The sequence below is a fragment of the Neoarius graeffei genome, chromosome 9, assembly GCF_027579695.1.
Source record: "Neoarius graeffei isolate fNeoGra1 chromosome 9, fNeoGra1.pri, whole genome shotgun sequence".
Taxonomy (NCBI): domain Eukaryota; kingdom Metazoa; phylum Chordata; class Actinopteri; order Siluriformes; family Ariidae; genus Neoarius; species Neoarius graeffei.
The window spans coordinates 18567840-18590503 of record NC_083577.1 but is presented as its reverse complement, the minus strand read 5'-3'; the positions used below and the strand labels follow the sequence as shown (position 1 = coordinate 18590503).

Here is a 22664-nt window from a genome sequence, read left to right as displayed (position 1 = left end):
TGGACGTCAAGTACATCAGTTTAACCGGGTGGCCGTGACGACACATGGGGCCTCGTGACGGCCATGCACAAATGTCAGGAGACGCTTCGGTGCCCTTCCTTTCAAAACGTGTACGCTTCAGGGAGGCAAAATCCTCAGGTTCGACGTGAACGGCTCAACAGCCTCGTCTCGGTGATTCGCCGGATGTACAGCCGTCTGTGGGCAGTGCTGCAGACTAAAGCCAGTGTTGTAAAATGAACCCGAGAATTGACTGCAATGACCAGTTTTCACCCGTCGTATGGCACAGAGAACCTCAAACTTACTAGAGAGCCTTCTACCTGACGTAGGGAAACATCAGGGCAGCCGTTTCAGTACCTTTGAGTGCAAATCTGGAGTTCCGCACGGTGCCAGCACACCGTCCCGAACGTCAGCAGACAGGATCCGACGCACATCAGGGTCGAGATTGAAGAACGCGTCTCCGCCGGACGCCGCGAGCTGCTCACAAGTCAGCTGGGCCTGACCCCAAAGCGAGACGCGTCGTCGACCACACGAGTTGGCAGTGGGTCACTGTTCAAACACCTATGTGCAGTGATCAAAAGGAGACCGCCGCCCCGTTCCACGCCTATCTCACAGCGGCTCCGGTCCACTTCGGGTGGCGCTCGACGCGTCTCAAACCTCACGGCGGACGTAGTCAGCAGGATTCGAACCTGCGCGGGGAAACCCCAACGGATTTCAAGTCCGTCGCCTTCACCACTCGGCCATGACTACCGGGATCGCTGAGGTTCACCTGCGGCAAAAATTTTCTCATTTCTGCAAAGCCTCCAATTTCACCCACCAGCTGGCAAAACCCCCACGCAGGGCACCCGCTGCTTACGCCAAACACAGGACCCGAGCACGGACCCCACGGCCCGTGCACTACCCGCTGCAGCAATTGTCAGAAGTGGGATTCGAACCCACGCCTCCAGAGGAGACTGCGACCTTAACGCAGCGCCTTAGACCGCTCGGCCACCCTGACACTCTGCGCCAAGCCTGAATCCGTGGCCGAACACGCTCAGGTCTCATGACGACCTCACGTGCGGGCCGTGCGCTTGGCTAACTATTGCCATACTCCGGCCGGTGCCCGACAAGCAACCTCTGCCAATGTTTTACGGCAGTGCTTTCACTCCACCTGTCCGGGAGAGAAGACCTTTTGGTTAGGGACAGATACCGGGATTTGGAACCGATCCCTCTTCTGGCAGACGAGCTAGGGTAAAAGCCACCGCAAAACAAGGCTTCGGCTGCCTTTCCACAAACCAAATTTCACACGGAGTCAGCAGCACGTTCAAAGCGGGGTGGGAGACGTCAAGTGGACGTCAAGTACATCAGTTTAACCGGGTGGCCGTGACGACACATGGGGCCTCGTGACGGCCGTGCACAAATGTCAGGAGACGCTTCGGTGCCCTTCCTTTCAAAACGTGTACGCTTCAGGGAGGCAAAATCCTCAGGTTCGACGTGAACGGCTCAACAGCCTCGTCTCGGTGATTCGCCGGATGTACAGCCGTCTGTGGGCAGTGCTGCAGACTAAAGCCAGTGTTGTAAAATGAACCCGAGAATTGACTGCAATGACCAGTTTTCACCCGTCGTATGGCACAGAGAACCTCAAACTTACTAGAGAGCCTTCTAACTGACGTAGGGAAACATCAGGGCAGCCGTTTCAGTACCTTTGAGTGCAAAACTGGAGCTCCGCACGGTGTCAGTACACCATGGGGCCTCGTGACGGCCGTGCACAAATGTCAGGAGACGCTTCGGTGCCCTTCCTTTCAAAACGTGTACGCTTCAGTGAGGCAAAATCCTCAGGTTCGACGTGAACGGCTCAACAGCCTCGTCTCGGTGATTCGCCGGATGTACAGCCGTCTGTGGGCAGTGCTGCAGACTAAAGCCAGTGTTGTAAAATGAACCCGAGAATTGACTGCAATGACCAGTTTTCACCCGTCGTATGGCACAGAGAACCTCAAACTTACTAGAGAGCCTTCTACCTGACGTAGGGAAACATCAGGGCAGCCGTTTCAGTACCTTTGAGTGCAAATCTGGAGTTCCGCACGGTGCCAGCACACCGTCCCGAACGTCAGCAGACAGGATCCGACGCACATCAGGGTCGAGATTGAAGAACGCGTCTCCGCCGGACGCCGCGAGCTGCTCACAAGTCAGCTGGGCCTGACCCCAAAGCGAGACGCGTCGTCGACCACACGAGTTGGCAGTGGGTCACTGTTCAAACACCTATGTGCAGTGATCAAAAGGAGACCGCCGCCCCGTTCCACGCCTATCTCCCAGCAGCTCCCGTCCACTTCGGGTGGCGCTCGACGCGTCTCAAACCTCACGGCGGACGTAGTCAGCAGGATTCGAACCTGCGCGGGGAAACCCCAACGGATTTCAAGTCCGTCGCCTTCACCACTCGGCCATGACTACCGGGATCGCTGAGGTTCACCTGCCGCAAAAATTTTCTCATTTCTGCAAAGCCTCCAATTTCACCCACCAGCTGGTAAAACCCCCACGCAGGGCACCCGCTGCTTACGCCAAACACAGGACCCGAGCACGGACCCCACGGCCCGTGCACTACCCGCTGCAGCAATTGTCAGAAGTGGGATTCGAACCCACGCCTCCAGAGGAGACTGCGACCTTAACGCAGCGCCTTAGACCGCTCGGCCACCCTGACACTCTGCGCCAAGCCTGAATCCGTGGCCGAACACGCTCAGGTCTCATGACGACCTCACGTGCGGGCCGTGCGCTTGGCTAACTATTGCCATACTCCGGCCGGTGCCCGACAAGCAACCTCTGCCAATGTTTTACGGCAGTGCTTTCACTCCACCTGTCCGGGAGAGAAGACCTTTTGGTTAGGGACAGATACCGGGATTTGGAACCGATCCCTCTTCTGGCAGACGAGCTAGGGTAAAAGCCACCGCAAAACAAGGCTTCGGCTGCCTTTCCACAAACCAAATTTCACACGGAGTCAGCAGCACGTTCAAAGCGGGGTGGGAGACGTCAAGTGGACGTCAAGTACATCAGTTTAACCGGGTGGCCGTGACGACACATGGGGCCTCGTGACGGCCGTGCACAAATGTCAGGAGACGCTTCGGTGCCCTTCCTTTCAAAACGTGTACGCTTCAGGGAGGCAAAATCCTCAGGTTCGACGTGAACGGCTCAACAGCCTCGTCTCGGTGATTCGCCGGATGTACAGCCGTCTGTGGGCAGTGCTGCAGACTAAAGCCAGTGTTGTAAAATGAACCCGAGAATTGACTGCAATGACCAGTTTTCACCCGTCGTATGGCACAGAGAACCTCAAATTTACTAGAGAGCCTTCTAACTGACGTAGGGAAACATCAGGGCAGCCGTTTCAGTACCTTTGAGTGCAAAACTGGAGCTCCGCACGGTGTCAGTACACCATGGGGCCTCGTGACGGCCGTGCACAAATGTCAGGAGACGCTTCGGTGCCCTTCCTTTCAAAACGTGTACGCTTCAGTGAGGCAAAATCCTCAGGTTCGACGTGAACGGCTCAACAGCCTCGTCTCGGTGATTCGCCGGATGTACAGCCGTCTGTGGGCAGTGCTGCAGACTAAAGCCAGTGTTGTAAAATGAACCCGAGAATTGACTGCAATGACCAGTTTTCACCCGTCGTATGGCACAGAGAACCTCAAACTTACTAGAGAGCCTTCTACCTGACGTAGGGAAACATCAGGGCAGCCGTTTCAGTACCTTTGAGTGCAAATCTGGAGTTCCGCACGGTGCCAGCACACCGTCCCGAACGTCAGCAGACAGGATCCGACGCACATCAGGGTCGAGATTGAAGAACGCGTCTCCGCCGGACGCCGCGAGCTGCTCACAAGTCAGCTGGGCCTGACCCCAAAGCGAGACGCGTCGTCGACCACACGAGTTGGCAGTGGGTCACTGTTCAAACACCTATGTGCAGTGATCAAAAGGAGACCGCCGCCCCGTTCCACGCCTATCTCACAGCGGCTCCGGTCCACTTCGGGTGGCGCTCGACGCGTCTCAAACCTCACGGCGGACGTAGTCAGCAGGATTCGAACCTGCGCGGGGAAACCCCAACGGATTTCAAGTCCGTCGCCTTCACCACTCGGCCATGACTACCGGGATCGCTGAGGTTCACCTGCCACAAAAATTTTCTCATTTCTGCAAAGCCTCCAATTTCACCCACCAGCTGGTAAAACCCCCACGCAGGGCACCCGCTGCTTACGCCAAACACAGGACCCGAGCACGGACCCCACGGCCCGTGCACTACCCGCTGCAGCAATTGTCAGAAGTGGGATTCGAACCCACGCCTCCAGAGGAGACTGCGACCTTAACGCAGCGCCTTAGACCGCTCGGCCACCCTGACACTCTGCGCCAAGCCTGAATCCGTGGCCGAACACGCTCAGGTCTCATGACGACCTCACGTGCGGGCCGTGCGCTTGGCTAACTATTGCCATACTCCGGCCGGTGCCCGACAAGCAACCTCTGCCAATGTTTTACGGCAGTGCTTTCACTCCACCTGTCCGGGAGAGAAGACCTTTTGGTTAGGGACAGATACCGGGATTTGGAACCGATCCCTCTTCTGGCAGACGAGCTAGGGTAAAAGCCACCGCAAAACAAGGCTTCGGCTGCCTTTCCACAAACCAAATTTCACACGGAGTCAGCAGCACGTTCAAAGCGGGGTGGGAGACGTCAAGTGGACGTCAAGTACATCAGTTTAACCGGGTGGCCGTGACGACACATGGGGCCTCGTGACGGCCGTGCACAAATGTCAGGAGACGCTTCGGTGCCCTTCCTTTCAAAACGTGTACGCTTCAGGGAGGCAAAATCCTCAGGTTCGACGTGAACGGCTCAACAGCCTCGTCTCGGTGATTCGCCGGATGTACAGCCGTCTGTGGGCAGTGCTGCAGACTAAAGCCAGTGTTGTAAAATGAACCCGAGAATTGACTGCAATGACCAGTTTTCACCCGTCGTATGGCACAGAGAACCTCAAACTTACTAGAGAGCCTTCTAACTGACGTAGGGAAACATCAGGGCAGCCGTTTCAGTACCTTTGAGTGCAAAACTGGAGCTCCGCACGGTGTCAGTACACCATGGGGCCTCGTGACGGCCGTGCACAAATGTCAGGAGACGCTTCGGTGCCCTTCCTTTCAAAACGTGTACGCTTCAGTGAGGCAAAATCCTCAGGTTCGACGTGAACGGCTCAACAGCCTCGTCTCGGTGATTCGCCGGATGTACAGCCGTCTGTGGGCAGTGCTGCAGACTAAAGCCAGTGTTGTAAAATGAACCCGAGAATTGACTGCAATGACCAGTTTTCACCCGTCGTATGGCACAGAGAACCTCAAACTTACTAGAGAGCCTTCTACCTGACGTAGGGAAACATCAGGGCAGCCGTTTCAGTACCTTTGAGTGCAAATCTGGAGTTCCGCACGGTGCCAGCACACCGTCCCGAACGTCAGCAGACAGGATCCGACGCACATCAGGGTCGAGATTGAAGAACGCGTCTCCGCCGGACGCCGCGAGCTGCTCACAAGTCAGCTGGGCCTGACCCCAAAGCGAGACGCGTCGTCGACCACACGAGTTGGCAGTGGGTCACTGTTCAAACACCTATGTGCAGTGATCAAAAGGAGACCGCCGCCCCGTTCCACGCCTATCTCACAGCGGCTCCGGTCCACTTCGGGTGGCGCTCGACGCGTCTCAAACCTCACGGCGGACGTAGTCAGCAGGATTCGAACCTGCGCGGGGAAACCCCAACGGATTTCAAGTCCGTCGCCTTCACCACTCGGCCATGACTACCGGGATCGCTGAGGTTCACCTGCGGCAAAAATTTTCTCATTTCTGCAAAGCCTCCAATTTCACCCACCAGCTGGCAAAACCCCCACGCAGGGCACCCGCTGCTTACGCCAAACACAGGACCCGAGCACAGACCCCACGGCCCGTGCACTACCCGCTGCAGCAATTGTCAGAAGTGGGATTCGAACCCACGCCTCCAGAGGAGACTGCGACCTTAACGCAGCGCCTTAGACCGCTCGGCCACCCTGACACTCTGCGCCAAGCCTGAATCCGTGGCCGAACACGCTCAGGTCTCATGACGACCTCACGTGCGGGCCGTGCGCTTGGCTAACTATTGCCATACTCCGGCCGGTGCCCGACAAGCAACCTCTGCCAATGTTTTACGGCAGTGCTTTCACTCCACCTGTCCGGGAGAGAAGACCTTTTGGTTAGGGACAGATACCGGGATTTGGAACCGATCCCTCTTCTGGCAGACGAGCTAGGGTAAAAGCCACCGCAAAACAAGGCTTCGGCTGCCTTTCCACAAACCAAATTTCACACGGAGTCAGCAGCACGTTCAAAGCGGGGTGGGAGACGTCAAGTGGACGTCAAGTACATCAGTTTAACCGGGTGGCCGTGACGACACATGGGGCCTCGTGACGGCCATGCACAAATGTCAGGAGACGCTTCGGTGCCCTTCCTTTCAAAACGTGTACGCTTCAGGGAGGCAAAATCCTCAGGTTCGACGTGAACGGCTCAACAGCCTCGTCTCGGTGATTCGCCGGATGTACAGCCGTCTGTGGGCAGTGCTGCAGACTAAAGCCAGTGTTGTAAAATGAACCCGAGAATTGACTGCAATGACCAGTTTTCACCCGTCGTATGGCACAGAGAACCTCAAACTTACTAGAGAGCCTTCTACCTGACGTAGGGAAACATCAGGGCAGCCGTTTCAGTACCTTTGAGTGCAAATCTGGAGTTCCGCACGGTGCCAGCACACCGTCCCGAACGTCAGCAGACAGGATCCGACGCACATCAGGGTCGAGATTGAAGAACGCGTCTCCGCCGGACGCCGCGAGCTGCTCACAAGTCAGCTGGGCCTGACCCCAAAGCGAGACGCGTCGTCGACCACACGAGTTGGCAGTGGGTCACTGTTCAAACACCTATGTGCAGTGATCAAAAGGAGACCGCCGCCCCGTTCCACGCCTATCTCACAGCGGCTCCGGTCCACTTCGGGTGGCGCTCGACGCGTCTCAAACCTCACGGCGGACGTAGTCAGCAGGATTCGAACCTGCGCGGGGAAACCCCAACGGATTTCAAGTCCGTCGCCTTCACCACTCGGCCATGACTACCGGGATCGCTGAGGTTCACCTGCGGCAAAAATTTTCTCATTTCTGCAAAGCCTCCAATTTCACCCACCAGCTGGCAAAACCCCCACGCAGGGCACCCGCTGCTTACGCCAAACACAGGACCCGAGCACAGACCCCACGGCCCGTGCACTACCCGCTGCAGCAATTGTCAGAAGTGGGATTCGAACCCACGCCTCCAGAGGAGACTGCGACCTTAACGCAGCGCCTTAGACCGCTCGGCCACCCTGACACTCTGCGCCAAGCCTGAATCCGTGGCCGAACACGCTCAGGTCTCATGACGACCTCACGTGCGGGCCGTGCGCTTGGCTAACTATTGCCATACTCCGGCCGGTGCCCGACAAGCAACCTCTGCCAATGTTTTACGGCAGTGCTTTCACTCCACCTGTCCGGGAGAGAAGACCTTTTGGTTAGGGACAGATACCGGGATTTGGAACCGATCCCTCTTCTGGCAGACGAGCTAGGGTAAAAGCCACCGCAAAACAAGGCTTCGGCTGCCTTTCCACAAACCAAATTTCACACGGAGTCAGCAGCACGTTCAAAGCGGGGTGGGAGACGTCAAGTGGACGTCAAGTACATCAGTTTAACCGGGTGGCCGTGACGACACATGGGGCCTCGTGACGGCCATGCACAAATGTCAGGAGACGCTTCGGTGCCCTTCCTTTCAAAACGTGTACGCTTCAGGGAGGCAAAATCCTCAGGTTCGACGTGAACGGCTCAACAGCCTCGTCTCGGTGATTCGCCGGATGTACAGCCGTCTGTGGGCAGTGCTGCAGACTAAAGCCAGTGTTGTAAAATGAACCCGAGAATTGACTGCAATGACCAGTTTTCACCCGTCGTATGGCACAGAGAACCTCAAACTTACTAGAGAGCCTTCTACCTGACGTAGGGAAACATCAGGGCAGCCGTTTCAGTACCTTTGAGTGCAAATCTGGAGTTCCGCACGGTGCCAGCACACCGTCCCGAACGTCAGCAGACAGGATCCGACGCACATCAGGGTCGAGATTGAAGAACGCGTCTCCGCCGGACGCCGCGAGCTGCTCACAAGTCAGCTGGGCCTGACCCCAAAGCGAGACGCGTCGTCGACCACACGAGTTGGCAGTGGGTCACTGTTCAAACACCTATGTGCAGTGATCAAAAGGAGACCGCCGCCCCGTTCCACGCCTATCTCACAGCGGCTCCGGTCCACTTCGGGTGGCGCTCGACGCGTCTCAAACCTCACGGCGGACGTAGTCAGCAGGATTCGAACCTGCGCGGGGAAACCCCAACGGATTTCAAGTCCGTCGCCTTCACCACTCGGCCATGACTACCGGGATCGCTGAGGTTCACCTGCGGCAAAAATTTTCTCATTTCTGCAAAGCCTCCAATTTCACCCACCAGCTGGCAAAACCCCCACGCAGGGCACCCGCTGCTTACGCCAAACACAGGACCCGAGCACGGACCCCACGGCCCGTGCACTACCCGCTGCAGCAATTGTCAGAAGTGGGATTCGAACCCACGCCTCCAGAGGAGACTGCGACCTTAACGCAGCGCCTTAGACCGCTCGGCCACCCTGACACTCTGCGCCAAGCCTGAATCCGTGGCCGAACACGCTCAGGTCTCATGACGACCTCACGTGCGGGCCGTGCGCTTGGCTAACTATTGCCATACTCCGGCCGGTGCCCGACAAGCAACCTCTGCCAATGTTTTACGGCAGTGCTTTCACTCCACCTGTCCGGGAGAGAAGACCTTTTGGTTAGGGACAGATACCGGGATTTGGAACCGATCCCTCTTCTGGCAGACGAGCTAGGGTAAAAGCCACCGCAAAACAAGGCTTCGGCTGCCTTTCCACAAACCAAATTTCACACGGAGTCAGCAGCACGTTCAAAGCGGGGTGGGAGACGTCAAGTGGACGTCAAGTACATCAGTTTAACCGGGTGGCCGTGACGACACATGGGGCCTCGTGACGGCCGTGCACAAATGTCAGGAGACGCTTCGGTGCCCTTCCTTTCAAAACGTGTACGCTTCAGGGAGGCAAAATCCTCAGGTTCGACGTGAACGGCTCAACAGCCTCGTCTCGGTGATTCGCCGGATGTACAGCCGTCTGTGGGCAGTGCTGCAGACTAAAGCCAGTGTTGTAAAATGAACCCGAGAATTGACTGCAATGACCAGTTTTCACCCGTCGTATGGCACAGAGAACCTCAAACTTACTAGAGAGCCTTCTAACTGACGTAGGGAAACATCAGGGCAGCCGTTTCAGTACCTTTGAGTGCAAAACTGGAGCTCCGCACGGTGTCAGTACACCATGGGGCCTCGTGACGGCCGTGCACAAATGTCAGGAGACGCTTCGGTGCCCTTCCTTTCAAAACGTGTACGCTTCAGTGAGGCAAAATCCTCAGGTTCGACGTGAACGGCTCAACAGCCTCGTCTCGGTGATTCGCCGGATGTACAGCCGTCTGTGGGCAGTGCTGCAGACTAAAGCCAGTGTTGTAAAATGAACCCGAGAATTGACTGCAATGACCAGTTTTCACCCGTCGTATGGCACAGAGAACCTCAAACTTACTAGAGAGCCTTCTACCTGACGTAGGGAAACATCAGGGCAGCCGTTTCAGTACCTTTGAGTGCAAATCTGGAGTTCCGCACGGTGCCAGCACACCGTCCCGAACGTCAGCAGACAGGATCCGACGCACATCAGGGTCGAGATTGAAGAACGCGTCTCCGCCGGACGCCGCGAGCTGCTCACAAGTCAGCTGGGCCTGACCCCAAAGCGAGACGCGTCGTCGACCACACGAGTTGGCAGTGGGTCACTGTTCAAACACCTATGTGCAGTGATCAAAAGGAGACCGCCGCCCCGTTCCACGCCTATCTCCCAGCGGCTCCCGTCCACTTCGGGTGGCGCTCGACGCGTCTCAAACCTCACGGCGGACGTAGTCAGCAGGATTCGAACCTGCGCGGGGAAACCCCAACGGATTTCAAGTCCGTCGCCTTCACCACTCGGCCATGACTACCGGGATCGCTGAGGTTCACCTGCGGCAAAAATTTTCTCATTTCTGCAAAGCCTCCAATTTCACCCACCAGCTGGCAAAACCCCCACGCAGGGCACCCGCTGCTTACGCCAAACACAGGACCCGAGCACGGACCCCACGGCCCGTGCACTACCCGCTGCAGCAATTGTCAGAAGTGGGATTTGAACCCACGCCTCCAGAGGAGACTGCGACCTTAACGCAGCGCCTTAGACCGCTCGGCCACCCTGACACTCTGTGCCAAGCCTGAATCCATGGCCGAACACGCTCAGGTCTCATGACGACCTCACGTGCGGGCCGTGCGCTTGGCTAACTATTGCCATACTCCGGCCGGTGCCCGACAAGCAACCTCTGCCAATGTTTTACGGCAGTGCTTTCACTCCACCTGTCCGGGAGAGAAGACCTTTTGGTTAGGGACAGATACCGGGATTTGGAACCGATCCCTCTTCTGGCAGACGAGCTAGGGTAAAAGCCACCGCAAAACAAGGCTTCGGCTGCCTTTCCACAAACCAAATTTCACACGGAGTCAGCAGCACGTTCAAAGCGGGGTGGGAGACGTCAAGTGGACGTCAAGTACATCAGTTTAACCGGGTGGCCGTGACGACACATGGGGCCTCGTGACGGCCGTGCACAAATGTCAGGAGACGCTTCGGTGCCCTTCCTTTCAAAACGTGTACGCTTCAGGGAGGCAAAATCCTCAGGTTCGACGTGAACGGCTCAACAGCCTCGTCTCGGTGATTCGCCGGATGTACAGCCGTCTGTGGGCAGTGCTGCAGACTAAAGCCAGTGTTGTAAAATGAACCCGAGAATTGACTGCAATGACCAGTTTTCACCCGTCGTATGGCACAGAGAACCTCAAACTTACTAGAGAGCCTTCTAACTGACGTAGGGAAACATCAGGGCAGCCGTTTCAGTACCTTTGAGTGCAAAACTGGAGCTCCGCACGGTGTCAGTACACCATGGGGCCTCGTGACGGCCGTGCACAAATGTCAGGAGACGCTTCGGTGCCCTTCCTTTCAAAACGTGTACGCTTCAGTGAGGCAAAATCCTCAGGTTCGACGTGAACGGCTCAACAGCCTCGTCTCGGTGATTCGCCGGATGTACAGCCGTCTGTGGGCAGTGCTGCAGACTAAAGCCAGTGTTGTAAAATGAACCCGAGAATTGACTGCAATGACCAGTTTTCACCCGTCGTATGGCACAGAGAACCTCAAACTTACTAGAGAGCCTTCTACCTGACGTAGGGAAACATCAGGGCAGCCGTTTCAGTACCTTTGAGTGCAAATCTGGAGTTCCGCACGGTGCCAGCACACCGTCCCGAACGTCAGCAGACAGGATCCGACGCACATCAGGGTCGAGATTGAAGAACGCGTCTCCGCCGGACGCCGCGAGCTGCTCACAAGTCAGCTGGGCCTGACCCCAAAGCGAGACGCGTCGTCGACCACACGAGTTGGCAGTGGGTCACTGTTCAAACACCTATGTGCAGTGATCAAAAGGAGACCGCCGCCCCGTTCCACGCCTATCTCACAGCGGCTCCGGTCCACTTCGGGTGGCGCTCGACGCGTCTCAAACCTCACGGCGGACGTAGTCAGCAGGATTCGAACCTGCGCGGGGAAACCCCAACGGATTTCAAGTCCGTCGCCTTCACCACTCGGCCATGACTACCGGGATCGCTGAGGTTCACCTGCGGCAAAAATTTTCTCATTTCTGCAAAGCCTCCAATTTCACCCACCAGCTGGCAAAACCCCCACGCAGGGCACCCGCTGCTTACGCCAAACACAGGACCCGAGCACGGACCCCACGGCCCGTGCACTACCCGCTGCAGCAATTGTCAGAAGTGGGATTCGAACCCACTCCTCCAGAGGAGACTGCGACCTTAACGCAGCGCCTTAGACCGCTCGGCCACCCTGACACTCTGCGCCAAGCCTGAATCCGTGGCCGAACACGCTCAGGTCTCATGACGACCTCACGTGCGGGCCGTGCGCTTGGCTAACTATTGCCATACTCCGGCCGGTGCCCGACAAGCAACCTCTGCCAATGTTTTACGGCAGTGCTTTCACTCCACCTGTCCGGGAGAGAAGACCTTTTGGTTAGGGACAGATACCGGGATTTGGAACCGATCCCTCTTCTGGCAGACGAGCTAGGGTAAAAGCCACCGCAAAACAAGGCTTCGGCTGCCTTTCCACAAACCAAATTTCACACGGAGTCAGCAGCACGTTCAAAGCGGGGTGGGAGACGTCAAGTGGACGTCAAGTACATCAGTTTAACCGGGTGGCCGTGACGACACATGGGGCCTCGTGACGGCCGTGCACAAATGTCAGGAGACGCTTCGGTGCCCTTCCTTTCAAAACGTGTACGCTTCAGGGAGGCAAAATCCTCAGGTTCGACGTGAACAGCCTCGTCTCGGTGATTCGCCGGATGTACAGCCGTCTGTGGGCAGTGCTGTAGACTAAAGCCAGTGTTGTAAAATGAACCCGAGAATTGACTGCAATGACCAGTTTTCACCCGTCGTATGGCACAGAGAACCTCAAACTTACTAGAGAGCCTTCTACCTGACGTAGGGAAACATCAGGGCAGCCGTTTCAGTACCTTTGAGTGCAAATCTGGAGTTCCGCACGGTGCCAGCACACCGTCCCGAACGTCAGCAGACAGGATCCGACGCACATCAGGGTCGAGATTGAAGAACGCGTCTCCGCCGGACGCCGCGAGCTGCTCACAAGTCAGCTGGGCCTGACCCCAAAGCGAGACGCGTCGTCGACCACACGAGTTGGCAGTGGGTCACTGTTCAAACACCTATGTGCAGTGATCAAAAGGAGACCGCCGCCCCGTTCCACGCCTATCTCACAGCGGCTCCGGTCCACTTCGGGTGGCGCTCGACGCGTCTCAAACCTCACGGCGGACGTAGTCAGCAGGATTCGAACCTGCGCGGGGAAACCCCAACGGATTTCAAGTCCGTCGCCTTCACCACTCAGCCATGACTACCGGGATCGCTGAGGTTCACCTGCGGCAAAAATTTTCTCATTTCTGCAAAGCCTCCAATTTCACCCACCAGCTGGCAAAACCCCCACGCAGGGCACCCGCTGCTTACGCCAAACACAGGACCCGAGCACGGACCCCACGGCCCGTGCACTACCCGCTGCAGCAATTGTCAGAAGTGGGATTCGAACCCACGCCTCCAGAGGAGACTGCGACCTTAACGCAGCGCCTTAGACCGCTCGGCCACCCTGACACTCTGCGCCAAGCCTGAATCCGTGGCCGAACACGCTCAGGTCTCATGACGACCTCACGTGCGGGCCGTGCGCTTGGCTAACTATTGCCATACTCCGGCCGGTGCCCGACAAGCAACCTCTGCCAATGTTTTACGGCAGTGCTTTCACTCCACCTGTCCGGGAGAGAAGACCTTTTGGTTAGGGACAGATACCGGGATTTGGAACCGATCCCTCTTCTGGCAGACGAGCTAGGGTAAAAGCCACCGCAAAACAAGGCTTCGGCTGCCTTTCCACAAACCAAATTTCACACGGAGTCAGCAGCACGTTCAAAGCGGGGTGGGAGACGTCAAGTGGACGTCAAGTACATCAGTTTAACCGGGTGGCCGTGACGACACATGGGGCCTCGTGACGGCCGTGCACAAATGTCAGGAGACGCTTCGGTGCCCTTCCTTTCAAAACGTGTACGCTTCAGGGAGGCAAAATCCTCAGGTTCGACGTGAACAGCCTCGTCTCGGTGATTCGCCGGATGTACAGCCGTCTGTGGGCAGTGCTGCAGACTAAAGCCAGTGTTGTAAAATGAACCCGAGAATTGACTGCAATGACCAGTTTTCACCCGTCGTATGGCACAGAGAACCTCAAACTTACTAGAGAGCCTTCTAACTGACGTAGGGAAACATCAGGGCAGCCGTTTCAGTACCTTTGAGTGCAAAACTGGAGCTCCGCACGGTGTCAGTACACCATGGGGCCTCGTGACGGCCGTGCACAAATGTCAGGAGACGCTTCGGTGCCCTTCCTTTCAAAACGTGTACGCTTCAGGGAGGCAAAATCCTCAGGTTCGACGTGAACGGCTCAACAGCCTCGTCTCGGTGATTCGCCGGATGTACAGCCGTCTGTGGGCAGTGCTGCAGACTAAAGCCAGTGTTGTAAAATGAACCCGAGAATTGACTGCAATGACCAGTTTTCACCCGTCGTATGGCACAGAGAACCTCAAACTTACTAGAGAGCCTTCTACCTGACGTAGGGAAACATCAGGGCAGCCGTTTCAGTACCTTTGAGTGCAAATCTGGAGTTCCGCACGGTGCCAGCACACCGTCCCGAACGTCAGCAGACAGGATCCGACGCACATCAGGGTCGAGATTGAAGAACGCGTCTCCGCCGGACGCCGCGAGCTGCTCACAAGTCAGCTGGGCCTGACCCCAAAGCGAGACGCGTCGTCGACCACACGAGTTGGCAGTGGGTCACTGTTCAAACACCTATGTGCAGTGATCAAAAGGAGACCGCCGCCCCGTTCCACGCCTATCTCACAGCGGCTCCTGTCCACTTCGGGTGGCGCTCGACGCGTCTCAAACCTCACGGCGGACGTAGTCAGCAGGATTCGAACCTGCGCGGGGAAACCCCAACGGATTTCAAGTCCGTCGCCTTCACCACTCGGCCATGACTACCGGGATCGCTGAGGTTCACCTGCGGCAAAAATTTTCTCATTTCTGCAAAGCCTCCAATTTCACCCACCAGCTGGCAAAACCCCCACGCAGGGCACCCGCTGCTTACGCCAAACACAGGACCCGAGCACGGACCCCACGGCCCGTGCACTACCCGCTGCAGCAATTGTCAGAAGTGGGATTCGAACCCACGCCTCCAGAGGAGGCTGCGACCTTAACGCAGCGCCTTAGACCGCTCGGCCACCCTGACACTCTGCGCCAAGCCTGAATCCGTGGCCGAACACGCTCAGGTCTCATGACGACCTCACGTGCGGGCCGTGCGCTTGGCTAACTATTGCCATACTCCGGCCGGTGCCCGACAAGCAACCTCTGCCAATGTTTTACGGCAGTGCTTTCACTCCACCTGTCCGGGAGAGAAGACCTTTTGGTTAGGGACAGATACCGGGATTTGGAACCGATCCCTCTTCTGGCAGACGAGCTAGGGTAAAAGCCACCGCAAAACAAGGCTTCGGCTGCCTTTCCACAAACCAAATTTCACACGGAGTCAGCAGCACGTTCAAAGCGGGGTGGGAGACGTCAAGTGGACGTCAAGTACATCAGTTTAACCGGGTGGCCGTGACGACACATGGGGCCTCGTGACGGCCGTGCACAAATGTCAGGAGACGCTTCGGTGCCCTTCCTTTCAAAACGTGTACGCTTCAGGGAGGCAAAATCCTCAGGTTCGACGTGAACAGCCTCGTCTCGGTGATTCGCCGGATGTACAGCCGTCTGTGGGCAGTGCTGCAGACTAAAGCCAGTGTTGTAAAATGAACCCGAGAATTGACTGCAATGACCAGTTTTCACCCGTCGTATGGCACAGAGAACCTCAAACTTACTAGAGAGCCTTCTAACTGACGTAGGGAAACATCAGGGCAGCCGTTTCAGTACCTTTGAGTGCAAAACTGGAGCTCCGCACGGTGTCAGTACACCATGGGGCCTCGTGACGGCCGTGCACAAATGTCAGGAGACGCTTCGGTGCCCTTCCTTTCAAAACGTGTACGCTTCAGGGAGGCAAAATCCTCAGGTTCGACGTGAACGGCTCAACAGCCTCGTCTCGGTGATTCGCCGGATGTACAGCCGTCTGTGGGCAGTGCTGCAGACTAAAGCCAGTGTTGTAAAATGAACCCGAGAATTGACTGCAATGACCAGTTTTCACCCGTCGTATGGCACAGAGAACCTCAAACTTACTAGAGAGCCTTCTACCTGACGTAGGGAAACATCAGGGCAGCCGTTTCAGTACCTTTGAGTGCAAATCTGGAGTTCCGCACGGTGCCAGCACACCGTCCCGAACGTCAGCAGACAGGATCCGACGCACATCAGGGTCGAGATTGAAGAACGCGTCTCCGCCGGACGCCGCGAGCTGCTCACAAGTCAGCTGGGCCTGACCCCAAAGCGAGACGCGTCGTCGACCACACGAGTTGGCAGTGGGTCACTGTTCAAACACCTATGTGCAGTGATCAAAAGGAGACCGCCGCCCCGTTCCACGCCTATCTCACAGCGGCTCCGGTCCACTTCGGGTGGCGCTCAACGCGTCTCAAACCTCACGGCGGACGTAGTCAGCAGGATTCGAACCTGCGCAGGGAAACCCCAACGGATTTCAAGTCCGTCGCCTTCACCACTCGGCCATGACTACCGGGATCGCTGAGGTTCACCTGCGGCAAAAATTTTCTCATTTCTGCAAAGCCTCCAATTTCACCCACCAGCTGGCAAAACCCCCACGCAGGGCACCCGCTGCTTACGCCAAACACAGGACCCGAGCACGGCCCGTGCACTACCCGCTGCAGCAATTGTCAGAAGTGGGATTCGAACCCACGCCTCCAGAGGAGACTGCGACCTTAACGCAGCGCCTTAGACCGCTCGGCCACCCTGACACTCTGCGCCAAGCCTGAATCCGTGGCCGAACACGCTCAGGTCTCATGACGACCTCACGTGCGGGCCGTGCGCTTGGCTAACTATTGCCATACTCCGGCCGGTGCCCGACAAGCAACCTCTGCCAATGTTTTACGGCAGTGCTTTCACTCCACCTGTCCGGGAGAGAAGACCTTTTGGTTAGGGACAGATACCGGGATTTGGAACCGATCCCTCTTCTGGCAGACGAGCTAGGGTAAAAGCCACCGCAAAACAAGGCTTCGGCTGCCTTTCCACAAACCAAATTTCACACGGAGTCAGCAGCACGTTCAAAGCGGGGTGGGAGACGTCAAGTGGACGTCAAGTACATCAGTTTAACCGGGTGGCCGTGACGACACATGGGGCCTCGTGACGGCCGTGCACAAATGTCAGGAGACGCTTCGGTGCCCTTCCTTTCAAAACGTGTACGCTTCAGGGAGGCAAAATCCTCAGGTTCGACGTGAACAGCCTCGTCTCGGTGATTCGCCGGATGTACAGCCGTCTGTGGGCAGTGCTGCAGACTAAAGCCAGTGTTGTAAAATGAACCCGAGAATTGACTGCAATGACCAGTTTTCACCCGTCGTATGGCACAGAGAACCTCAAACTTACTAGAGAGCCTTCTAACTGACGTAGGGAAACATCAGGGCAGCCGTTTCAGTACCTTTGAGTGCAAAACTGGAGCTCCGCACGGTGTCAGTACACCATGGGGCCTCGTGACGGCCGTGCACAAATGTCAGGAGACGCTTCGGTGCCCTTCCTTTCAAAACGTGTACGCTTCAGGGAGGCAAAATCCTCAGGTTCGACGTGAACGGCTCAACAGCCTCGTCTCGGTGATTCGCCGGATGTACAGCCGTCTGTGGGCAGTGCTGCAGACTAAAGCCAGTGTTGTAAAATGAACCCGAGAATTGACTGCAATGACCAGTTTTCACCCGTCGTATGGCACAGAGAACCTCAAACTTACTAGAGAGCCTTCTACCTGACGTAGGGAAACATCAGGGCAGCCGTTTCAGTACCTTTGAGTGCAAATCTGGAGTTCCGCACGGTGCCAGCACACCGTCCCGAACGTCAGCAGACAGGATCCGACGCACATCAGGGTCGAGATTGAAGAACGCGTCTCCGCCAGACGCCGCGAGCTGCTCACAAGTCAGCTGGGCCTGACCCCAAAGCGAGACGCGTCGTCGACCACACGAGTTGGCAGTGGGTCACTGTTCAAACACCTATGTGCAGTGATCAAAAGGAGACCGCCGCCCCGTTCCACGCCTATCTCACAGCGGCTCCGGTCCACTTCGGGTGGCGCTCGACGCGTCTCAAACCTCACGGCGGACGTAGTCAGCAGGATTCGAACCTGCGCGGGGAAACCCCAACGGATTTCAAGTCCGTCGCCTTCACCACTCGGCCATGACTACCGGGATCGCTGAGGTTCACCTGCGGCAAAAATTTTCTCATTTCTGCAAAGCCTCCAATTTCACCCACCAGCTGGCAAAACCCCCACGCAGGGCACCCGCTGCTTACGCCAAACACAGGACCCGAGCACGGACCCCACGGCCCGTGCACTACCCGCTGCAGCAATTGTCAGAAGTGGGATTCGAACCCACGCCTCCAGAGGAGACTGCGACCTTAACGCAGCGCCTTAGACCGCTCGGCCACCCTGACACTCTGCGCCAAGCCTGAATCCGTGGCCGAACACGCTCAGGTCTCATGACGACCTCACGTGCGGGCCGTGCGCTTGGCTAACTATTGCCATACTCCGGCCGGTGCCCGACAAGCAACCTCTGCCAATGTTTTACGGCAGTGCTTTCACTCCACCTGTCCGGGAGAGAAGACCTTTTGGTTAGGGACAGATACCGGGATTTGGAACCGATCCCTCTTCTGGCAGACGAGCTAGGGTAAAAGCCACCGCAAAACAAGGCTTCGGCTGCCTTTCCACAAACCAAATTTCACACGGAGTCAGCAGCACGTTCAAAGCGGGGTGGGAGACGTCAAGTGGACGTCAAGTACATCAGTTTAACCGGGTGGCCGTGACGACACATGGGGCCTCGTGACGGCCGTGCACAAATGTCAGGAGACGCTTCGGTGCCCTTCCTTTCAAAACGTGTACGCTTCAGGGAGGCAAAATCCTCAGGTTCGACGTGAACAGCCTCGTCTCGGTGATTCGCCGGATGTACAGCCGTCTGTGGGCAGTGCTGCAGACTAAAGCCAGTGTTGTAAAATGAACCCGAGAATTGACTGCAATGACCAGTTTTCACCCGTCGTATGGCACAGAGAACCTCAAACTTACTAGAGAGCCTTCTAACTGACGTAGGGAAACATCAGGGCAGCCGTTTCAGTACCTTTGAGTGCAAAACTGGAGCTCCGCACGGTGTCAGTACACCATGGGGCCTCGTGACGGCCGTGCACAAATGTCAGGAGACGCTTCGGTGCCCTTCCTTTCAAAACGTGTACGCTTCAGGGAGGCAAAATCCTCAGGTTCGACGTGAACGGCTCAACAGCCTCGTCTCGGTGATTCGCCGGATGTACAGCCGTCTGTGGGCAGTGCTGCAGACTAAAGCCAGTGTTGTAAAATGAACCCGAGAATTGACTGCAATGACCAGTTTTCACCCGTCGTATGGCACAGAGAACCTCAAACTTACTAGAGAGCCTTCTACCTGACGTAGGGAAACATCAGGGCAGCCGTTTCAGTACCTTTGAGTGCAAATCTGGAGTTCCGCACGGTGCCAGCACACCGTCCCGAACGTCAGCAGACAGGATCCGACGCACATCAGGGTCGAGATTGAAGAACGCGTCTCCGCCGGACGCCGCGAGCTGCTCACAAGTCAGCTGGGCCTGACCCCAAAGCGAGACGCGTCGTCGACCACACGAGTTGGCAGTGGGTCACTGTTCAAACACCTATGTGCAGTGATCAAAAGGAGACCGCCGCCCCGTTCCACGCCTATCTCACAGCGGCTCCTGTCCACTTCGGGTGGCGCTCGACGCGTCTCAAACCTCACGGCGGACGTAGTCAGCAGGATTCGAACCTGCGCGGGGAAACCCCAACGGATTTCAAGTCCGTCGCCTTCACCACTCGGCCATGACTACCGGGATCGCTGAGGTTCACCTGCGGCAAAAATTTTCTCATTTCTGCAAAGCCTCCAATTTCACCCACCAGCTGGCAAAACCCCCACGCAGGGCACCCGCTGCTTACGCCAAACACAGGACCCGAGCACGGACCCCACGGCCCGTGCACCACCCGCTGCAGCAATTGTCAGAAGTGGGATTCGAACCCACGCCTCCAGAGGAGACTGCGACCTTAACGCAGCGCCTTAGACCGCTCGGCCACCCTGACACTCTGCACCAAGCCTGAATCCGTGGCCGAACACGCTCAGGTCTCATGACGACCTCACGTGCGGGCCGTGCGCTTGGCTAACTATTGCCATACTCCGGCCGGTGCCCGACAAGCAACCTCTGCCAATGTTTTACGGCAGTGCTTTCACTCCACCTGTCCGGGAGAGAAGACCTTTTGGTTAGGGACAGATACCGGGATTTGGAACCGATCCCTCTTCTGGCAGACGAGCTAGGGTAAAAGCCACCGCAAAACAAGGCTTCGGCTGCCTTTCCACAAACCAAATTTCACACGGAGTCAGCAGCACGTTCAAAGCGGGGTGGGAGACGTCAAGTGGACGTCAAGTACATCAGTTTAACCGGGTGGCCGTGACGACACATGGGGCCTCGTGACGGCCGTGCACAAATGTCAGGAGACGCTTCGGTGCCCTTCCTTTCAAAACGTGTACGCTTCAGGGAGGCAAAATCCTCAGGTTCGACGTGAACAGCCTCGTCTCGGTGATTCGCCGGATGTACAGCCGTCTGTGGGCAGTGCTGCAGACTAAAGCCAGTGTTGTAAAATGAACCCGAGAATTGACTGCAATGACCAGTTTTCACCCGTCGTATGGCACAGAGAACCTCAAACTTACTAGAGAGCCTTCTAACTGACGTAGGGAAACATCAGGGCAGCCGTTTCAGTACCTTTGAGTGCAAAACTGGAGCTCCGCACGGTGTCAGTACACCATGGGGCCTCGTGACGGCCGTGCACAAATGTCAGGAGACGCTTCGGTGCCCTTCCTTTCAAAACGTGTACGCTTCAGGGAGGCAAAATCCTCAGGTTCGACGTGAACGGCTCAACAGCCTCGTCTCGGTGATTCGCCGGATGTACAGCCGTCTGTGGGCAGTGCTGCAGACTAAAGCCAGTGTTGTAAAATGAACCCGAGAATTGACTGCAATGACCAGTTTTCACCCGTCGTATGGCACAGAGAACCTCAAACTTACTAGAGAGCCTTCTACCTGACGTAGGGAAACATCAGGGCAGCCGTTTCAGTACCTTTGAGTGCAAATCTGGAGTTCCGCACGGTGCCAGCACACCGTCCCGAACGTCAGCAGACAGGATCCGACGCACATCAGGGTCGAGATTGAAGAACGCGTCTCCGCCGGACGCCGCGAGCTGCTCACAAGTCAGCTGGGCCTGACCCCAAAGCGAGACGCGTCGTCGACCACACGAGTTGGCAGTGGGTCACTGTTCAAACACCTATGTGCAGTGATCAAAAGGAGACCGCCGCCCCGTTCCACGCCTATCTCACAGCGGCTCCGGTCCACTTCGGGTGGCGCTCGACGCGTCTCAAACCTCACGGCGGACGTAGTCAGCAGGATTCGAACCTGCGCGGGGAAACCCCAACGGATTTCAAGTCCGTCGCCTTCACCACTCGGCCATGACTACCGGGATCGCTGAGGTTCACCTGCGGCAAAAATTTTCTCATTTCTGCAAAGCCTCCAATTTCACCCACCAGCTGGCAAAACCCCCACGCAGGGCACCCGCTGCTTACGCCAGACACAGGACCCGAGCACGGACCCCACGGCCCGTGCACTACCCGCTGCAGCAATTGTCAGAAGTGGGATTCGAACCCACGCCTCCAGAGGAGACTGCGACCTTAACGCAGCGCCTTAGACCGCTCGGCCACCCTGACACTCTGCGCCAAGCCTGAATCCGTGGCAGAACACGCTCAGGTCTCATGACGACCTCACGTGCGGGCCGTGCGCTTGGCTAACTATTGCCATACTCCGGCCGGTGCCCGACAAGCAACCTCTGCCAATGTTTTACGGCAGTGCTTTCACTCCACCTGTCCGGGAGAGAAGACCTTTTGGTTAGGGACAGATACCGGGATTTGGAACCGATCCCTCTTCTGGCAGACGAGCTAGGGTAAAAGCCACCGCAAAACAAGGCTTCGGCTGCCTTTCCACAAACCAAATTTCACACGGAGTCAGCAGCACGTTCAAAGCGGGGTGGGAGACGTCAAGTGGACGTCAAGTACATCAGTTTAACCGGGTGGCCGTGACGACACATGGGGCCTCGTGACGGCCGTGCACAAATGTCAGGAGACGCTTCGGTGCCCTTCCTTTCAAAACGTGTACGCTTCAGGGAGGCAAAATCCTCAGGTTCGACGTGAACAGCCTCGTCTCGGTGATTCGCCGGATGTACAGCCGTCTGTGGGCAGTGCTGCAGACTAAAGCCAGTGTTGTAAAATGAACCCGAGAATTGACTGCAATGACCAGTTTTCACCCGTCGTATGGCACAGAGAACCTCAAACTTACTAGAGAGCCTTCTAACTGACGTAGGGAAACATCAGGGCAGCCGTTTCAGTACCTTTGAGTGCAAAACTGGAGCTCCGCACGGTGTCAGTACACCATGGGGCCTCGTGACGGCCGTGCACAAATGTCAGGAGACGCTTCGGTGCCCTTCCTTTCAAAACGTGTACGCTTCAGGGAGGCAAAATCCTCAGGTTCGACGTGAACGGCTCAACAGCCTCGTCTCGGTGATTCGCCGGATGTACAGCCGTCTGTGGGCAGTGCTGCAGACTAAAGCCAGTGTTGTAAAATGAACCCGAGAATTGACTGCAATGACCAGTTTTCACCCGTCGTATGGCACAGAGAACCTCAAACTTACTAGAG

General features: G+C 56.8%; 28 non-coding genes across 28 annotated transcripts; all 28 read right to left on the bottom strand.

Moving 5' to 3' along the window:
- Positions 1-665: 665 nt before the first annotated feature.
- Positions 666-747, bottom strand: trnas-uga (transfer RNA serine (anticodon UGA)). Its single transcript has one exon. It is a non-coding gene; the product is annotated as a tRNA-Ser (tRNA).
- Positions 748-911: 164 nt separating this feature from the next.
- Positions 912-994, bottom strand: trnal-aag (transfer RNA leucine (anticodon AAG)). The gene has a single exon. It is a non-coding gene; the product is annotated as a tRNA-Leu (tRNA).
- A 1348-nt stretch (positions 995-2342) lies between these two features.
- trnas-uga (transfer RNA serine (anticodon UGA)) lies at positions 2343-2424 on the bottom strand. The gene has a single exon. It is a non-coding gene; the product is annotated as a tRNA-Ser (tRNA).
- Positions 2425-2588: 164 nt separating this feature from the next.
- On the bottom strand, positions 2589-2671 carry trnal-aag (transfer RNA leucine (anticodon AAG)). The gene has a single exon. It is a non-coding gene; the product is annotated as a tRNA-Leu (tRNA).
- A 1348-nt stretch (positions 2672-4019) lies between these two features.
- On the bottom strand, positions 4020-4101 carry trnas-uga (transfer RNA serine (anticodon UGA)). The gene has a single exon. It is a non-coding gene; the product is annotated as a tRNA-Ser (tRNA).
- Positions 4102-4265: 164 nt separating this feature from the next.
- Positions 4266-4348, bottom strand: trnal-aag (transfer RNA leucine (anticodon AAG)). The gene has a single exon. It is a non-coding gene; the product is annotated as a tRNA-Leu (tRNA).
- Positions 4349-5696: 1348 nt separating this feature from the next.
- Positions 5697-5778, bottom strand: trnas-uga (transfer RNA serine (anticodon UGA)). Its single transcript has one exon. It is a non-coding gene; the product is annotated as a tRNA-Ser (tRNA).
- A 164-nt stretch (positions 5779-5942) lies between these two features.
- Positions 5943-6025, bottom strand: trnal-aag (transfer RNA leucine (anticodon AAG)). The gene has a single exon. It is a non-coding gene; the product is annotated as a tRNA-Leu (tRNA).
- Positions 6026-7021: 996 nt separating this feature from the next.
- trnas-uga (transfer RNA serine (anticodon UGA)) lies at positions 7022-7103 on the bottom strand. The gene has a single exon. It is a non-coding gene; the product is annotated as a tRNA-Ser (tRNA).
- Positions 7104-7267: 164 nt separating this feature from the next.
- trnal-aag (transfer RNA leucine (anticodon AAG)) lies at positions 7268-7350 on the bottom strand. The gene has a single exon. It is a non-coding gene; the product is annotated as a tRNA-Leu (tRNA).
- Positions 7351-8346: 996 nt separating this feature from the next.
- On the bottom strand, positions 8347-8428 carry trnas-uga (transfer RNA serine (anticodon UGA)). The gene has a single exon. It is a non-coding gene; the product is annotated as a tRNA-Ser (tRNA).
- A 164-nt stretch (positions 8429-8592) lies between these two features.
- trnal-aag (transfer RNA leucine (anticodon AAG)) lies at positions 8593-8675 on the bottom strand. Its single transcript has one exon. It is a non-coding gene; the product is annotated as a tRNA-Leu (tRNA).
- Positions 8676-10023: 1348 nt separating this feature from the next.
- On the bottom strand, positions 10024-10105 carry trnas-uga (transfer RNA serine (anticodon UGA)). Its single transcript has one exon. It is a non-coding gene; the product is annotated as a tRNA-Ser (tRNA).
- Positions 10106-10269: 164 nt separating this feature from the next.
- Positions 10270-10352, bottom strand: trnal-aag (transfer RNA leucine (anticodon AAG)). Its single transcript has one exon. It is a non-coding gene; the product is annotated as a tRNA-Leu (tRNA).
- Positions 10353-11700: 1348 nt separating this feature from the next.
- trnas-uga (transfer RNA serine (anticodon UGA)) lies at positions 11701-11782 on the bottom strand. The gene has a single exon. It is a non-coding gene; the product is annotated as a tRNA-Ser (tRNA).
- Positions 11783-11946: 164 nt separating this feature from the next.
- trnal-aag (transfer RNA leucine (anticodon AAG)) lies at positions 11947-12029 on the bottom strand. The gene has a single exon. It is a non-coding gene; the product is annotated as a tRNA-Leu (tRNA).
- Positions 12030-13017: 988 nt separating this feature from the next.
- trnas-uga (transfer RNA serine (anticodon UGA)) lies at positions 13018-13099 on the bottom strand. Its single transcript has one exon. It is a non-coding gene; the product is annotated as a tRNA-Ser (tRNA).
- A 164-nt stretch (positions 13100-13263) lies between these two features.
- On the bottom strand, positions 13264-13346 carry trnal-aag (transfer RNA leucine (anticodon AAG)). The gene has a single exon. It is a non-coding gene; the product is annotated as a tRNA-Leu (tRNA).
- A 1340-nt stretch (positions 13347-14686) lies between these two features.
- Positions 14687-14768, bottom strand: trnas-uga (transfer RNA serine (anticodon UGA)). The gene has a single exon. It is a non-coding gene; the product is annotated as a tRNA-Ser (tRNA).
- A 164-nt stretch (positions 14769-14932) lies between these two features.
- Positions 14933-15015, bottom strand: trnal-aag (transfer RNA leucine (anticodon AAG)). Its single transcript has one exon. It is a non-coding gene; the product is annotated as a tRNA-Leu (tRNA).
- Positions 15016-16355: 1340 nt separating this feature from the next.
- Positions 16356-16437, bottom strand: trnas-uga (transfer RNA serine (anticodon UGA)). The gene has a single exon. It is a non-coding gene; the product is annotated as a tRNA-Ser (tRNA).
- Positions 16438-16592: 155 nt separating this feature from the next.
- Positions 16593-16675, bottom strand: trnal-aag (transfer RNA leucine (anticodon AAG)). The gene has a single exon. It is a non-coding gene; the product is annotated as a tRNA-Leu (tRNA).
- A 1340-nt stretch (positions 16676-18015) lies between these two features.
- trnas-uga (transfer RNA serine (anticodon UGA)) lies at positions 18016-18097 on the bottom strand. Its single transcript has one exon. It is a non-coding gene; the product is annotated as a tRNA-Ser (tRNA).
- Positions 18098-18261: 164 nt separating this feature from the next.
- On the bottom strand, positions 18262-18344 carry trnal-aag (transfer RNA leucine (anticodon AAG)). The gene has a single exon. It is a non-coding gene; the product is annotated as a tRNA-Leu (tRNA).
- A 1340-nt stretch (positions 18345-19684) lies between these two features.
- trnas-uga (transfer RNA serine (anticodon UGA)) lies at positions 19685-19766 on the bottom strand. The gene has a single exon. It is a non-coding gene; the product is annotated as a tRNA-Ser (tRNA).
- A 164-nt stretch (positions 19767-19930) lies between these two features.
- Positions 19931-20013, bottom strand: trnal-aag (transfer RNA leucine (anticodon AAG)). The gene has a single exon. It is a non-coding gene; the product is annotated as a tRNA-Leu (tRNA).
- A 1340-nt stretch (positions 20014-21353) lies between these two features.
- Positions 21354-21435, bottom strand: trnas-uga (transfer RNA serine (anticodon UGA)). The gene has a single exon. It is a non-coding gene; the product is annotated as a tRNA-Ser (tRNA).
- A 164-nt stretch (positions 21436-21599) lies between these two features.
- Positions 21600-21682, bottom strand: trnal-aag (transfer RNA leucine (anticodon AAG)). Its single transcript has one exon. It is a non-coding gene; the product is annotated as a tRNA-Leu (tRNA).
- Positions 21683-22664: the final 982 nt, after the last annotated feature.